Genomic DNA, 18,608 nt, shown 5'->3' with positions numbered 1-18,608 from the left:
CTGACCATATGATACATGATGAATACCTGGTTTCTATGCTTTTAGGCTAAGGTGTATCAGAACTCTAAAAGCAGAGCTTGAAGATTATGAAGCTAAGTTCATTCATGTGAGTGCTCTATGCTTACATGATTGATTTCCAATAAAAACCTGGACACCGAGGTTCCAGTGAGCTTCCTTGGCTGGCAGCACTGTGCACTTGTTATCACACATTATGGCTGAGAGAATTAAGCTGCATCCATATGACTGTACTAGGAATCTCATATCTGGTTTTTTCTAGGCTCATTTATCTTTTTCTTTTGCTAATTTCAGTCTTTATTCTTTAAATGTAATAAATTGTGCACGTGAGCTTATCCAGGTCCTTCTGGTAAGTGATCAAACCTGACAGGTCATGGGGATCATCCAAAACAGCTAGACATATGTAACAATGGAATAGAATTGAGAGTCTAGAAATGAATCTTAATTCTTGTGTCAACTGACTTTTTTATGAGGGTTTCCAGACAATTCAATGAAGAAACAATCATCTTTTTAACAAATAGAATTGAGAAAATTGGAAGACCACATGCAAAAGACAAAATTTAGACTCCTATGTTAGATCACGCAAAATTAAATTAAAATGGATCAAAGAGATAAGTGTCAGAGTTAAAACTAAAATCTCTTAAGATGAAAACACAAGAGTAAACCTTCATGATCTTGAATCACGAGAAGTTTTTAGACACGACACCAAAAGCAAAAGCAACAAAAAAGAAAGTTCATCAAAAAGTAAAACTTCTACTTTAAAAGATAAATATAAAGTGTCTAACACATCAAATCATATATCTAACAAGCATAACTCAAGAGATGGGGTATTTCAGACTGGAGCTGGAACCTATGCAAAAATGAAGCAAATGCGAATACTATCTTTCTAACATTTTATAAGAAGTTAGCAGCAATTTGGAGGTCAATTCTCATTTAGAGAATTGATGGACTATTAAGTTACAGGGGACCCTGAGCAGCAATGATAAAAAGAAAGCAAAAGCTAGCATGCTGCCTGATAGTGAAAGTCTATAATAAAGGAAAAGGAATATATAGGAATTTTAGAAAGACATAATGATCAGAGTAGTGGAAAAACCACCATCAGTCTGCACCATGTAGTGTATGAAGAGTAACTTGAATTTTTTACAATTTTGAGCATGTGTTTTTTCTAACACAAAATATTTCATTGTAAACTTATATAGTAAGATGCTATGAATACTGGTGTGCTATAAAAATTGACATGTAAAATTGCAATTTAATATGAATGCATAGAATTTGTTATTGACAATAATCCATTTAGTGAATATGCAAAGAATCACTCACTTAACAATCATTCAGATCAGATCAGTCGCTCAGTCATGTCCGACTCTTTGTGACCCCATGAATCGCAGAACGCCAGGCCTTCCTGTCCATCACCAACTCCCGGAGTTCACTCACACTCACGTCCATCGAGTCAGTGATGCCATCCAGCCATCTCATCCTCTGTCGTCCCCTTCTCCTCTTGCCCCCAATCCCTCCCAGCATCAGAGTCTTTTCCAATGAGTCAACTCTTCGTATGAGGTGGCCAAAGTACTGGAGTTTCACCTTTAGCATCATTCCTTCCAAAGAAATCCCAGGGCTGATCTCCTTCAGAATGGACTGGTTGGATCTCCTTGCAGTCCAAGGGACTCTCAAGAGTCTCCTCCAACACCACAGTTCAAAAACATCAATTCTTTGGTGCTCAGCCTTCTTCACAGTCCAACTCTCACATCCATACATGACCACTGGAAAAACCATAGCCTTGACTAGACAGACCTTTGTTGGCAAAGTAATGTCTCTGCTTTTTAATATGCTATCTAGGCTGGTCATAACTTTCCTTCCAAGGAGTAAGTGTCTTTTAATTTCATGGCTGCAGTCACCATCTGCAGTGATTTTGGAGCCCAGAAAAATAAAGTCTGACACTGTTTCCACTGTTTCCCCATCTATTTCCCATGAAGTGATGGCACCAGATGCCATGATCTTCATTTTCTGAATGTTGAGCTTTAAGCCAACTTTTTCACTCTCTTCTTGCACTTTCATCAAGAGGCTTTGAGTTCCTCTTCACTTTCTGCCATAAGGATGGTGTCATCTGCATATCTGAGGTTATTGATATTTCTCCCAGCAATCTTGATTCCAGCTTGTGTTTCTTCTAGCCCAGCGTTTCTCATGATGTACTCTGCATATAAGTTAAATAAACAGGGTGACAATATACAGCCTTGATGAACTCCTTTTCCTATTTGGAACCAGTATGTTGTTCTATGTCCAGTTCTAACTGTTGCTTCCTGACCTGCATACAAATTTCTCAAGAGGCAGATCAGGTGGTCTGGTATTCCCATCTCTTTCAGAATTTTCCACAGTTTCTTGTGATCCACACAGTCAAAGGCTTTGGCATAGTCAATAAAGCAGAAATAGATATTTTTCTGGAACTCTCTTGCTTTTTCTATGATCCAGTGGATGTTGGCAATTTGATCTCTGGTTCCTCTGCCTTTTCTAAAACCAGCTTGAACATCGGAAAGTTCATGGTTCACGTACTGCTGAAGCCTGGCTTGGAGAATTTTGAGCATTAATTTACTAGCATGTGAGATGAATGCAATTGTGCAGTAGTTTTAGCATTCTTTGGCATTGCCTTTCTTTGGGATTGGAATGAAAACTGACCTTTTCCAGTCCTGTGGTCACTGCTGAGTTTTCCAAATTTGCTAGCATATTGAGTGCAGCACTTTCACAGCATCATCTTTCAGGATTTGGAATAGCTCAACTGGAATTCCATCACCTCCACTAGCTTTGTTCATAGTGATGTTTTCTAAGGCCCACTTGACTTCACATTCCAGGATGTCTGGCTCTAGGTGAGTGATCACACCATCGTGATTATCTGGGTCGTGAAGATCTTTTTTGTACAGTTCTTCTGTGTATTCTTGCCATCTCTTCTTAATATCTTCTGCTTCTGTTAGGTCCATACCATTTCTGTCCTTTATCGAGCCCATCTTTGCATGAAATGTTCCTTTGGTATCTCTGATTTTCTTGAAGAGATCTTTAGTCTTTCCCATTCTGTTGTTTTCCTCTATTTCTTTGCATTGATCGCTGAAGAAGGCTTTCTTATCTCTTCTTGCTATTCTTTGGAACTCTGCATTCAGATGTTTATATCTTTCCTTCTGTCCTTTGCTTTTGGCTTCTCTTCTTTTCACAGCTATTTGTAAGGCCTCCCCAGACAGCCATTTTGCTTTTTTGCATTTCTTTTCCATGGGGATGGTCTTGATCCCTGTCTCCTGTACAATGTCACGAACCTCATTCCATAGTTCATCAGGCACTCTATCTATCAGATCTAGGCCCTTAAATCTATTTCTCACTTCCACTGTATAATCATAAGGGATTTGATTTAGGTCATACCTGAATGATCTAGTGGTTTTCCGTACTTTCTTCAATTTAAGTCTGAATTTGGCAATAAGGAGTTCATGGTCTGAGCCACAGTCAGCTCCTGGTCTTGTTTTTGCTGACTGTATAGAGCTTCTCCATCTTTGGCTGCAAAGAATATAATCAATCTGATTTCGGTGTTGACCATCTGGTGATGTCCATGTATAGAGTCTTCTCTTGTGTTGTTGGAAGAGGGTGTTTGTTATGACCAGTGCATTTTCTTGGCAAAACTCTATTAGTCTTTGCCCTGTTTCATTCATTATTCCAAGGCCAAATTTGCCTGTTACTCCAGGTGTTTCTTGACTTCCTACTTTTGTATTCCAGTCCCCTATAATGAAAAGGACATCTCTTTTGGGTGTTAGTTCTAAAAGGTCTTGTAGGTCTTCATAGAACCGTTCAACTTCAGCTTCTTCAACATTACTGGTTGGGGCATAGACTTGGATTACTGTGATATTGAATGGTTTGCCTTGGAAACCAACAGAGATCATTCTGTCGTTTTTGAGATTGCATCCAAGTACTGCATTTCAGACTCTTCTGTTGACCATGATGGCCACTCCATTTCTTCTGAGGGATTCCTGCTCGCAGTAGTAGATATAATGGTCATATGAGTTAAATTCACCCATTCCAGTCCCTTTCAGTTTGCTGATTCCTAGAATGTCGACATTCACTCTTGCCATCTCTTGTTTGACCACTTCTAATTTGCCTTGATTCATGGACCTGACATTCCAGGTTCCTATGCAATATTGCTCTTTATAGCATCGGACCTTGCTTCTATCACCAGTCACATCCACAGCTGGATATTCTTTTTGCTTTGGCTCCATCCCTTCATTCTTTCTGGAGTTATTTCTCCACTGATCTCCAGTAGCCTATTGGGCACCTACTGACCTGGGGAGTTTCTCTTTCAGTATCCTATCATTTTACCTCTTCATACTGTTCATGAGGTTCTCAAGGCAAGAATACTGAAGTGGTTTGCCATTCCCTTCTCCAGTGGACCACATTCTGTCAAATCTCTCCACCATGACCCGCCCATCTTGGGTTGCAAGAGGGTGCCTCATGAGATGACCGCAAATCAAGAAGACTGTCATTTTAAAGGGTTATCTTCTCTTATTCTACACAACAACAATGAATCATTTCTTGATCAGATTGTGAGGTGTGATGAAAAGTGGATTTTATACAATTAGTTCAGTGGTTGGACCTAGGAGAAGCTCCAAAGCACTTCCCAAAGCCAAACTTGCACCAAGAAAAGGTCATGGTCACTGTTTGGTGGTCTGCTGCCAGTCTGATCCACTACAGCTTTCTAAATTCCAGTGAAACCATTACATCTAAGAAGTATGCTCAGCAAATTGATGAGCTGAACAGAAAACTGCAACTACTGCAGCCAGCATTGGTCAACTGGAGGGCCCAATGTTTCTCTGCCATAATGCCCAACAGCATGTCACATGACCAATGCTTCAAAAGTTGAATGAACTAGTTTGAATGAGGTTTTGCTTCATCAACCATATTCATCTGACCTATTGCCAACCAACTACCACTTCTTCAAGCATCTCAACAACTTTTTGCAGGGAAAATGTTCCCACAACCAGCAGGATGCAGAAAATGCTTTCCAAGAGTTCGTTGAATCCAGAAGCATCGATTTTTATGCTACAGGAATAAACAAACTTATTTCTCATTGTCAAAATTGTGTTGATTATGATGGTTCCTATTTTGATGAATAAAGATGTGTTTGAGCCTAGTTATAATGATTTAAAATTCATTGTCTGAAACCACTGTTACATTTACAGTAACAGAAATATTAGAAATATTTCATTACTAATAGAGATATTTCATCATTTTCCTCTTTAAACTTTAATTCCAGTAGCTTATTTTTATTCTACCATACCCATAAAATTAGAACTTAATATAATAAATTTTTATTTTTGAAAGTCTATATTGATAATTCTATCATATTTCTCTGCAACAAAGCATAATTTTTATTGTGAAATCTGTGTAAATATAAAGTTATAAATATTTTAACACTTCAAGATTGAACCGTTGTTGTAATACTTGGAACAAAACTGATTAGAACCACATGAATGTATTATAAAATGTGAAAAACAATTATTGATGAAGAAAACTTTTTTATTTTACTTAGAGGCATCCTCTTAGTAAATAGATAGTGCTTTCTTTATATTAGTTTATATATACATAGATAAATATTACTTTTACTAATGAGATGAAGGTCAGTATCAACTGTCTTCCCACTTTTTATTTTTAAAAATGGAATTACCAAGAGACCTTATTCAATCAAAAGTAAATATGAAGGTTGAAAGATTAGGTGTCAGATATATAAGTGATACATACACACAAAGAGAGAGAAATGCAGTTCATTTCAGTTCAGTTCAGTTCAGTCGCTCAGTCACATCCAACTCTTTGCAACCCCATGAACTGCAGCACACCAGGCTTCCCTGTCCATCACTAACTCCTGGAGTCCACCCAAACCCATATCCAGAGAATCTGTGATGCCATCCAACCATCTTATCCTCTGTCTTCCCCTTTGCCTCCTGCCCTCAATCTTTCCCAGCATCAGTGTCTTTTCCAATGAGTCAGCTCTTTGCATCAGGTGGCCAAAGTATTGGAGTTTCAGCTTTAGCATCAGTCCTTCCAATGAACACCCAGGACTGACCTCCTTTAGGATGGACTGGTTGGATCTCCTTGCAGTCCAAGGGACTCTCAAGAGTCTTCTCCAACACCACAGTTCAAAAACATCAATTCTTCTGCATTCAGCTTTCTTTATAGTCCAATTCTCACCAAAAATCCCATCGTAAGCTATCACTAAAGTTTATCTACAAAGATCTATCAAACACCAGCTGATTTACTCTGCTGTCCCTGCTTTGGGAAACAAGAATTGAAAATCACTTGAATTTCCAAAGGATTTGTTGTCCAAAGTCTATGATTACTTACTTTCTGAACACCAGCACCAATCTTTCAATTATCCACATTTGATACCTGCAGGTTTTTCCACTCTGAATAATCCACGATTGTCAGAAAAAAAGGGGAGAGGGGTAAATTTTCATTCAAGAGTGAGAGAAATTTAGAAAGTGGAGATAGAAAAGAAGAACATGTTAAGAATGGTTTGAGTATCACAACACATTAAAAAACTGAGGGTCAAAAAACTATTTCCCTTAAATTATCAATATGAATATGTTTGAAAAAATGTTATATCCAATATCCAAGATTGATGATTACTACTTTGTATTGTCCAGCCTTCTCATATTTGTTGAGATGATTACAGGAACAGCAAGTGCTCAAGTTTTCACTGAGCATCCACCTTGCACAAGGCACTGGTCCACCAACTTGGGACACAGTCAGGAACCAGAGCATGGGATAAGGACTCTGTGTACATTAGAGTGCTGATGACAGGCTATATGTACATAACTAATGAAATAATGCAGAAGGACAGCAAAGAAATCTACAAAATATTTCAAAGAGTTCAGGCGACAGGAAGAAGATGATGCAAAGTAGAGTGAGGAGTGGATTATTTCTAAGGAGGTGACATTTAAGGGAAAGGCATAGAAGAAGAATACTCTAGGCTGAGGCAGAGTGGTGGCCTCAGGATGTCTTCATAGTGAACGACTGCCTCTGTGAAGTTGATATGTGACCTGTGTGATGGGGTGTTTGCCATACAAAAGAAATGGAGAAGAGCAACTCGGGCCAAGGTAGTACACTAGAAAGAAGGTGATCAACTTGCCCAGGCTTGCTAAAGACTTTCTTAGTCTTGGTACTCTAACTCTCATGTTCTGGGAAGACCCTCAGTCCCAGGCAAAGTAGGATATTTGTCAGCCTAACAGGAGGCCCAAGAGCTATTGCAATATGAGGTCTACTTAAGGGTCAGTGGCCTGAGGCCGAATACCTCTTCTATAGCTAGGATCCCTGGCAACTTGACCCAGACAAACTAAAAAGAATTAGAGAGTAAACCTTCTTGATTCTGAGACCTTTAGGCATCTGAGACTGTGGCTCTCAGTAACACCCCAACCATAGCTCAGCACATGACTAATCAATCAACTTGGAGTGAATAGCTGCTCCTTTGTGATATCAGAGAGTAAAGTTGCAGAACCACTTGTTGCTGTACAAACAGCACGTGCATGACAGAGGCAAATGAAGCATAGGCACCCTACAGGTGATCAGTATTCATGGACAAAATGGACATCTGGACACGCACGCAATGAGACAACCACAGTTGGAGGTTTTGAGTAGACATTTGAGTGGAAAGAACGTTGGAAAGATAAGTAGAACTTGTGACGTAGTTCTTAATAGGATGTGTTCTCAAGGCATGTCTGACTTGCGTCTCTGTCTAGTTAAATAAGTGTTTGTGGTGGGTGTGGTAGTTTCTAACTATAACTGGATTTGTTTCTGGTTGAAGCATTAAACAAAATTCGACCTCGTGATACAAACAGGGGTTTAAAGTCAACACTTACAAAAAATGTTGGTAGGGACAAGGAAGGGAAAACTTGTTTGGAAATTTTTATGTGACTGCATAGGTTCTTCATATATGATAGTGGGGTTTCAGGTGTTAATAAAATCAAATTTTCTGTCTCAACTATTGAGGCAACTCAAAACTGTGACGTTTGTTTTATTTATTTATTTATTGTGGAAAAATATTCAGACACACAAATATCACTTGAAACCCAATATTAGCACATATACATTAGTATATCAGAGGAAAACAGGAAAAGAATTTAAGCCCAATATGAAGAATCTTTGTATCTTCTATACACTTATCTTTATATAGTTCTAATTATAAGGTTACTCTCTTCATTCTTGCCTTGGCAGTTGCAATAAGTCCGTCTCTATGGCATCCGATCCCCGATAGAACTGTCCCCCGTAAAATAATATCAGTAGAATTGGCTCCCTGCATATTAGTCCCAGCACTTATATAGATCTGCTGTCTCAGGCTCATCAGAAAACGTTGTATCCTTAGTGCTCTCAGGAGTAGGTGTCAAAGTCTAGGAAGAATCTCTCTGGGAAGCAGTGGCCCCAGTTACTCTGCTTTCTTGAGTCATAGTTGCTTTAACTGTTACCTCATCAGTAAACCCAGAATCGGGGGAAAAAGGAAAATCATCATGAGTAATATATTCAACATTTAGATCTTTGAAGAAGGTACGATGGATTGGCCATTGAGTGTACGGATCATAACTTCTTAGGGGAATGCAGCATGATTGCTTGTTCACACAAAGTAATTTGTACCTTTCAAGAAGTAAACATCGTTTTCTACAGTATCCTATATCATTCTTCCAACATCTTTCAACAAACCAGCCAGCTGCAGGGAAAAAAAACAAGCAGTCAATTTTTAAATTCTAGCAAAAGATTACAAACAGCAATTCAAAAATTTGACAACCACTACTATTGCCATCTAAAATAATATGATAAAAATACTACAAGCCATTTGGAGAGACAAAGAAGAAAGCTAAAACTTTATAGTAAAAACTGTGACATGTGCCATTAAGGAAATTGCTATGGGTGGGAAGAGGGACAGAGTGAAGGAGGGGAAGGAGGCAGGAGAGAGTCTGGAGAAGGAAAGAAAAGGAGGGGAAAGAAAATAAGACAGAGGACACATATGTAAAGCTGATATTTAAGCCATGGAAGGCAAGAAAGATGAAAGGAGATGACAGGATTACACAGGAGCCAAAGAGTGTTTTAGAATGCATGCTAAGTCAATTCAGTCATGTTCTACTCTTTGTGACCCTGGGTTCCTCTGTCCATGGGATTTTCCAGGCAAGAATAACAGAGAAGGTTGCCATTTCCTTCTCCAAAAGGACCAGCATATACTCAGCCCCAGTATTAAAAAACAGCATAGTGTCTTTAAGGTATTGAGAATCTGAAATATAACGTGCAAGGAGCAGAGGAGACGAAATGAACTTAAAGTAGCAATCCCATCACCTAGTCCCTACAGGCCATTTTGAAGCATTTTCATTTATTTCAAACCATCATATGTTCTAATTTACTTTAAATTTTAGACTGTTAGCTAGGATAACACACAGAAATTAGTTAAGAGAAAAGGAAGAATAGAATTTGGGAAACATGTTCAGACAGATAAAACTTGATGGCAGCTGAAACTGAAGCTGTGAGAACTGTGGAATGAAGAGGACAGATTTCAGACACTGATTCTTTGAATAAAAAGGTAAATGGAAGATGGAGAAATCCAAGTACATTACTACATTTTTTAGTAGATATAGGGGAGATTCTTGATGCTTGCCATTCATAGCATAGTAAATTGAGGAAAGAATATGAGTTGGAGGGAGGAGCAAAAGGTGGTTACAAGTATTTGTTTTGGGACATTTAACACAATACGGGCTTTCTCTGGTGGCTCAGTGGTAAAGAATCTGCCTGCCAATGCAGGAGACATGAGTTTTATCCCTGGGTTGGGAAGATTCTCTGGAGAAGGAAATGACAACCTGCCAGGGTCCAGCCCTGGTGGAGTCAGGGGTTTCGAAGGGGAGATGGCATTGGCGATCAGGAAACAACAGCTTATTTAAATGTTAATTAAAGATATAAAGAGTGGTTAAATAAGGATAGCTCAGTGAGAAAATTTAGTGGAGAAAAGAGGCTGGATAATTCAGCCAGAAGGTGAGAGAAAGAACGACATGGGGAGACCAAGTTTCGGTGAACAAGGCCCGCATTTTATTTTCCAAAGTAGTTTTTATACCTTAAGTTATGCATAGAGGATAATGGGGGAAGGGGTAGAGACATGCAGTAAGCCAGGCCTTCTTCCTGCAAACTTATCATATGCAAAAGTTTAGGTGATTTGCATCATCTTCTGGCTCGGAGGCCTCTTAACATTTTAAGAATAAGTTTCAGAAAACTTATTTTTCTCTAAAGGTGATTAGTCAGGTGCCACCCTCCAAAAGCATTAGATAAAGTTGCATTCCTATAGGGCAAAGGTGTGGTGGGCTATAACAAGAAAAAGAATTAACTCAAGGGTCCCAGGTTACAAACATTAAAGCTACTACTTACACCAATTATATTAATCAATACACTGCCAGGGACACAGCAGGTAAGGGATATGGAGACTTAGCAGCAAACATTGGCCTAAGAAGTGAAAAACCCTTCACCAATACAATTTCTAATCAATCTTTTAACTGCTCAAAGGAATCTGTATTTAGACAGTTTAGAACATCTCATGCCTGTCACAGTTGGGAGGCTCTGAGCAATCACATGTGGCCGGAAAAACCTATTCAAGCAGGCTAGAGGACTTCCAAAGGAGTTTGTAGGTTGAAACACTATCACACCCAGGAACTTTATTAACTGGAGCTATAAGTTAACTCTTTTTTTCAGAGAGAGGTAGTGGGGGACAGCCCCCTGTAAAGTCAGAGGTGTAGGTGACAGCACAAAGCAGAAAGTAGGCAGACTCTGGTTTTGGGGGTAGATGCTCGAGAATTTCCAGGGGGACTCCTGAGGCTCGATCCTGCCTTTGCGTATGCCGAGCCTCCTTCCTCATGACCTTTGCTACAGGCGGAGCTCCTCACACCGGCTCCCGGCAGCAACCCACTTCAGGATTCTTGCCTGGGAAATCCCATAGACAGAGGAGCCTGGCGGGCTACAGTCTGTGGGTTTGAAAACAAGCTGGACAAACAGTGATTAAACAATAACAACAACACAATATAGCTCAGAAGTACAAAGGGCAGTGGGATATAACTGTAGCAACTCAGTAGAGAAGTTTACACTTCAGTTGTAAGTTTTGAAATCATTGCTTATGGCCAGTATGTAAAGCTACAGTTATAGATTAAGTGTAGTGCATGTTGGAATAATATGACATAAAAGAGGACCATGATTAAATTCTGATTAGTGTCAATATTGAAGGCTCAGATAAGAGTAAAATGTTCAGAAGGCACAGCCAGATAAATTGGAGCAGAACAGGAGAATGAGGCCCTAGAGAATTAGATTAGCATACCCAAAAAAAGACCTTGGGAAAAATTGTGAATGATGTATATAATAATTAATTAAGAGGCATTCAGCACAACTCCGCTCCCCCCACCCCTGACCCCATTCCTAAAATCAGTTTGGAAATGGGGAAGTTAAGGAATTAAAACAGCAAAAATAAAAAGAAAGGTGAGTTATACAATTAATTACCACTGTGGTTGACTAGAGCTTAATCCTACATGGAACTCTGGCAACAAATGTATGGCTAGGGCAAAACTATCATTCTTGAGGGTCAGAGGAGCTGGAATATTTCTTCCCACCACTCTGCCAGCCAGTAGTTAATAGATGATCCCAGAGTGAGCTGAAAATTCCATGACATTTCTGAAATGCCCACTATAGGGCTGATTTGCAAGCAATCAACCATGCTTTGAGGTACTGATGGTGAAATCAGGCTGGTGTGCATGAAAATGGCAAATGCCACAGTGACACAAGAAATGTTGTATCAAGTATGACTAGATTATGGAAGTGAGGAAAATGTTTCCTAAAAGAACACATGGACATTTGTAGGTAAATACTGCTGTGAGGTTGAGCAAGATAAGTCAGATGTCTCTATTGTATTTAACACAATGAGCATTACTGGCAATCTTCAGAGTGGTAGTGAAATGAAGCAGGACACTATGGTCCTTGCCTCCACCACCCATGTCCTCTGCCTGCCTTTTGTCCATGGAAAACTTTAGTCAAAGAATAAGTTTAATCAGAGAAGTGAGATATGCAGAAACAAAGGAAAACAGCCAAAGGAGACTAAATAATAATAATGTAATCATTAAGCATAGTCAAGGACCTTTAGTTCTTTCTCAAGGGCTAAAAGATAATAGTCTAGGCCATATCCTGTGAGTTGTCTTATATATAATAAAACACCAGGTGGAGAAGTTAATTATATGATGACCAGACTGTACCCATGATGTGAGCTGCCACAATTCTTAGAACTGGTCTCAAAGAAACAGGAAAAAATGGACCCTGGGACTGAAGATTAACTGTACCTAAAACAAACATGATGATGCTGGCCAGACCACTGATGACGAGTTTGAACATGACTATTAGAGATGACAGTGTTGTTTCTGCATGCAGCCATCCCCCACTTCTGTCTATAAAAGTTCGTGCCCACCTTGCTTGTGTGGGGAGAGGGTGGGTAGTCAGCCTTTGGACAGATGTCTGCTACCTTCCCCTCCAGTTGCTGGCACCTGAAATAAAGCAAGCTTTCCTTTCCACCAACCTGGCTTTTGAGCGGCGAGCAGCTGGACACCACACACACTCTTTCAGTAACAGCAGGAAATGGAGAAACAGAAGTAAAGTGATTGACATGTGAATGAGAGAAGTAAAAGTAGAACCTGGAGACCAAACTATTAGGAAGTTTAACTGTGAGAAAGAACAGAGAAATAGATAAGTACTTGGAGGTCAATATAAAGTCAAGAGAGGGTTTTTCAGGTTTGTTGTGAAGATTAGGAAATAACAGAACACATCCATAAATATTAAGAAAAAAAGTAGTAGAAAATGGGAGATTAAAGCAGAAGAGAGAAATGAGGGGAAAAGGAAGGGTATAGTCCTTGATTAGGTGACAAAGATCAAGACCACATATAATACTTGGCTGATTTGGAGAAGGCACACTACCTCAGCTATGTCAAGAGGAAAAGAGAAGATGGATGCAAAGCCATACTGCACATTAACTTTAAAAATACACAACACATAAAAGTTGAGTTATGTTTTATGTGGTAGAAAGTTTCAGGACTTAAGTCCAGGGAGCAGCATCTCAAGTAGCCCCAAGGGAACTGCTCCAGGAAGGCAAGGCAGGGAGGCTGGTTTTACAGAAGTTTTCCAACAAAGGCTAGGTAGTCAGAACATCAAAAGATTATTGCAAATTAAAGGAAAACCAGATATCTCAAGGAAGTTGTTATTTTTCTATGCATGGGAAGAGGCATGAGTCTGGACTCACTGAAATCATTCCTTTGATATCCATTTCACCTATCTGGGGCCAGTTCTTCTGGGTTTTTACATCTCGAGTTTCCCCAGTGCTCATTATGGGGAGTGGCTGCAGTCTAATGACTGTTAAATGGCAGATATTCTTCCTGAGTTCCATCAGGGCTCACCATCATGGTGGCTGCAATTGCTGATGATTGTGGCATCGTTTATTTACTTATATGGCAGGGAATTTTCCAATTCTCACTGGTATGAGTGTTGGCAATGGTAAAAATAAAAGTGTTATTTGAATTCTTAAAACCTTGAGATGTGGGATAAAGTCCTAAGATGGGGTAGGAGGGAGACACAGACAGGAGTGGAGCAGGAAAATTGAAGAGAAAGAATGTCAGTGCAAAATAGTTAAGAAAGAATGATCGGCTCAGACAAGCAATATAGTAGGCTTTCTAAGAAGCATCAAAATTCATTGGAGGGTGAGGATATGCAGACAGATTCTTTACCAGCTGAGCCACCAGGGAAACCCAAGAATACTAGAATAGGTAGTCTATCCCTTCTCCAGGGGATCTTCCCCACCAAGAAATCCAGTGGGGGTCTCCTGCATTGCAAGCGGATTCCCTACCAACTGAGCTACTAGGGAAGCCAAAGTGAAACTAGTCTGTTCCATTTATCAAGCAACTACATGACCATCTTTCTCAGCAAACTGCCCAAGAAACACCAATGTCGGTGTATTCTAGGAAACAAGTAGTGCAAAAGCTGTATGTTGGAGGAAGACAATGATGTATGAGGAAGGTCAAATAATTCTCAACACAACCTTTTTTGGATTTTATTTGATAAAGTAAGAAAAGTACCATTTGTGGGTTGAGATAGAGAAAGAGAGCACAGTGAAAATTTGGCTCCTATTTCCTCCACCAGGATATCATTTCTCCAGTGATTTTTTCATATTTTGTTAATTATTTTTACTGGCTCCAATTCTTTTCCCTTGGTAAAATTTCCTGTAGATTTCAAAGGTAACCATTCCATCTTTTTTATTACTTTACTTTGTTTTTGCTGGACAAAGTCTAACACTGCTTCCACATTCCTCACTTCTATAAAGATTACTTCGCCATGTGTCTTTTCCTCCAGAGTGTCCATCCTTGAAACCTGTGTCCTCTCAGCATTTCGCTTCCATTCCCAAACTTGTTAAACCATCTTGTTCTGTCCACTCTTCTTCACTCTTGCTTCTCACTTCATTCCTCACTACTCCTTTTCAACTATTCCCTCCAGAGTTGGAATTTGTGTACAGCCCCTCATTCAAGAGAAGTTTGAGCCCTAACTATGGTACAGACTCTATTCTAGACATTTGGGATATATTTGTGCACCAAGCAGACAAAAACACAAGGCAGACTTTTTAGCAAGGGAAACAGACAATAAAGAAACAAAGTATCCTGTATGTGAGAGGATGATAAGTGGTTTTCAGAAATAAGAAAGAATAGATTGAAGTGGAACCTATTTGGTGTGTCATAGGGGTAGATGACAGTTTCTTCAATAGCAGTTGGCATAGGTCTTGACAGACGGTGACAAAAAACAATAACTTTAAGATGGTGAAGGAATTAGCCATGCCAGTATATGGGGCAAGCCCATTATAAGCAGAGGAAACAAACAGGACTCTGTGGGTTGAGCAAGCCTGGCATGTTAGAGGAAAGGTCTTGAGGTCAATGTAACTAGAGTAGTGGGAGATGAGGTGAGAGAAGTCATAAGCATCAGACCATGGAGGATCTATCTGGTGGGCCACTGTAAGGACCCTGGCTATACCTTGTTCTGAGAGAAGAGGGGGTCACTGCAGAGATTTGAACAGAAGAGGCACAGAGTCTGACTTCTATGTGAGCAGATCACACCCTACGTTTTCTTGACTGAAGACTGCAGGAGGCAATAGCAGGACAGAGACCTGTGAGGAATCCACGGCAGCAATGGATGAGAGAAGACAGTGGCTTGAATCAGAGTGGTAACACTGCAGGTGGTGAGATGGGTTGATTCTAGGCATAATTTGCAGGTAGATGTAATAGATTTCCTGATAGAGATGGATTTCACAGCTTAGAATATCAAAGATAATTCCAAGAATATGGCTTAAGCAATACAATGATGATGACTGGGAATAATCTTATAACTTGGTAAACATTGTATATGTATGTATGTATATATATATGTATATAATTACAGCAGTTATTTATTTCAAAGTTTCTCAGCCTGGAATTATTATGTCATTAGGATTTGTGACCTTCATCACCAATATTTCAAAATCATTCATCTAAAATATGAATAACAATGACGCTAATACAGGCACAATAAGCCATCTTGTCAAAACATTGAACCATGTGTGAATTCTCCTGTAAGAAAAAAAACAGATACAGAATCAGATAGCATTAACTTAAATATAGCTATTAAAAGTAGTCCACTGATGGACAGTTTGGCTTGGTAAAAAGTTTCTTTACAAACCCTCAGATGCAGCCTCACTGTAAAACACAAAATACACTCAAAATTTTAAATTGGTTGCAAAATAGAACTTATAAGTGGAAAATCTACAAATCAGCAGGAAAAACTACCATCCTCAACATAAAAGAGAGAAACAAGCAGAACCACATGCTTTGTAGAAAAATCAAAATACTTAATAAATATATGTATATATTTTAAGTTTGATTTGAAGTTGATTTCTTCATAGTCAAATAATGGAAAATATTATAAACGTAAATATTTTCTTTTATCTAAAAGTTTGCAATGTTCATAAATTGACAGTGCACTAAGTAGACAGGAATAAGTTGTATTTCTAGGAATATTATGTTGAATGGTTTACGTCTATGAATGATTATAAAGAATATACTTGTATATAAAACATAAACATACTTAGTAAAAATAAAAAGGGCATAAATGTCAAACTATGAAAGTGGATTTTAAAAAGATACAGAGCACCAATTACATGAAATTCTATGTAGTAATAAAAAATTCAGTTTTTAGAGAATACTTAATATATGAGAAAATACTCATAATGTAATAGAAAATTTAAAGGGATGATATACATTTTCCCCACATGGTATCCAGGAATCTCAGAGAGAGCAATAAGGCAAAACCATATTGCTCCTTCTTTATTATTTCAAAACTTTCCAAAATTTCAGCTAGTAGTTCATAATCAGAATTGAGTGAAGATGGTAATTCTTTACCTCACTGTCTCCATGCGAATCGAGATATAGACTCATAGGCACATTCATGTCCATTTCAAGGAAGGGAATACTTTTCTAAATGAGATATAACATCTCCGAATTTTTAGTCCATTTTCTTAGTACATAAAGAACTCTTAAAAATTACTAAGAAAGAATTCAGAAATACAATGGAATGAATGAACGAATGTCCAAACATTTTGCAAGTAAAGTGTGATGAATTTAAACAAAAGTGAGAGAACAGTTTCACTCATTGAAATATATGAAAGAATGTGATAAAAATGGAGTGATCAGTGTTTGGGGACGGACATTCTCACACGCAAGTGATAAGAGTGAGGAGGAGTGTAACCTGTTTGGTCAGTTGTTTGACGGTCTTCTCAGTATGTGTGTGTCTGTGCATTGCCATAAGTGGAAAGACGTGCATTTGCTTACTAATTTTCTTTGCCAAATTGTTCTAATAATTAAAGACTGGTTTTCAGCTGTTGTATAACAAAGGGAGCCCAGGTCTTTGCTCTGTGATGGATGAGATGGAGAGTGTGAGGGAGGCTCAGAAGAAAGGATATATATGTATATCTATAGCTGATTCACATTGATGTATAGCAGAAAGTAACACAACACTGTAAAATGATTAGACTCCAAGTACAAAAATAGGAATATTCTATTCTATTATTATTATTCTATCATTCCAAAAAAGTATGCATTGGATAAAGGAAAACATAAATAAAAGATGGCAGAACATTTTTTAAAAAGAAAGGAAGTTTACAACCCCAGCCATATATTCGGTGTATAAATTAAAAATAATGAAGTAGGTTCATGCACTGATAAGTCTCTGAGATACAATGCTGGTACATTGCAGAAGAATCCATATGATTAATTTATATTGTGTTTTTAAAAACATGAGACATATAAATTTTGCATCTGCTAGGATACACAACTAATTTATTAGATTACTTCATTGATTGATTCAGTGATTCTGAAAGAGAAGACTGAAGAGCTGTTAACCTAGGGTAGGAAAGACCTCTTTCTTAAACTTATATAAACCTATTGATTGCTTGAAACTTTTTAATCAATTGAAAATATTATTTTTAATACTTCCAATCAAAGTAGATATGTTTCCAAAGTAGCATTATTAAAAAGAAGGAGTAAGCTCATTCATTACTGATCAGTTAGCAGAAGGTCCCTATTGATCACTCATCTTTTTACTGTCTTAACTTATCTCCACTTCTAACTTAAATTTGTGTTATCCTTCTCATGACAGGTCTGCCAACTACAAACAGCGTGCTGAACTTGTCCACCTTGCCTCAGAACATAAACAAATGAGGGCCTCCCTTGAAAACCCTTTCACAACAAAAAAGAATTCTTTTGGACTCTGTGGCAGAGGGAGAGGGTGGGATGATTTGGGAGAATGGCATTGAAACACGTATAATATCATATATGAAACGAGTCGCCAGTCCAGGTTCGATGCACGATACTGGATGCTTGGGGCTGGTGCACTGGGACGACCCAGAGGGATGGTACGGGGAGGGAGGAGGGAGGAGGGTTCAGGATGGGGAACACGTGTATACATGTGGTGGATTCATGTTGATATATGGCAAAACCAATACAATATTGTAAAGTTTTAAAATAAAAAAAAGGCAAAAAAAAAAAAAAAGAATTCTAGATGGTGGTAAGAGTTGGACTAACAGGACACAACTATAAAATAGGTGCAGCAATGAAATTGTTAAAATAGAAGCAAAGTGAAGTTGAGTTAACAATGGTTAGTTATAGACAAAGAAATAGAGGGCTACTCAGAAGACTGGGGAAATTCCTGCCTTTGGAGAAATGTTTCAGAAGTCACCCCAGATTAATAGTTGCCTGAGTCATGCTGTGCAGGGCCACCCAGGACAGGTCATAGTGAAGACTTCTGACAAAACATGGTCCAGTGAAAAAGGAAATAGCAACCCATTCCAGTATTCTTGTCTGGAGAACCCCATGGACAGTATGAAGAGCCATTGATTGGAAAAGACTCTGATGCTGGGAAAGGTTGAAAGCAAAAGGAGAACGGGGCAGCAGAGGCTGGGATGGTTAGACAGCATCACTGACTCAGTGGACATGAATTTGAGCAAACTCTGGGAG

At 38.7% G+C, this 18,608-nt stretch overlaps 1 long non-coding RNA gene across 1 annotated transcript in view; it reads right to left on the bottom strand.

The window, feature by feature from the left end:
• Positions 1–8,653: 8,653 nt before the first annotated feature.
• Positions 8,654–18,608, bottom strand: part of LOC112449323 (uncharacterized) — a 48,067-nt gene continuing 38,112 nt past the window's right edge. Inside the window, exon 3 of the long non-coding RNA XR_003037866.2 lies at positions 8,654–8,734. This is a non-coding gene — a long non-coding RNA (uncharacterized lncRNA). The remainder of the gene's footprint in view (positions 8,735–18,608) is intronic.

Source organism: Bos taurus, chromosome 13, assembly GCF_002263795.3.
Source record: "Bos taurus isolate L1 Dominette 01449 registration number 42190680 breed Hereford chromosome 13, ARS-UCD2.0, whole genome shotgun sequence".
Taxonomy (NCBI): domain Eukaryota; kingdom Metazoa; phylum Chordata; class Mammalia; order Artiodactyla; family Bovidae; genus Bos; species Bos taurus.
Note: the sequence above shows the minus strand (reverse complement) of the source record. Positions and strands in the feature narration are given on the sequence as shown.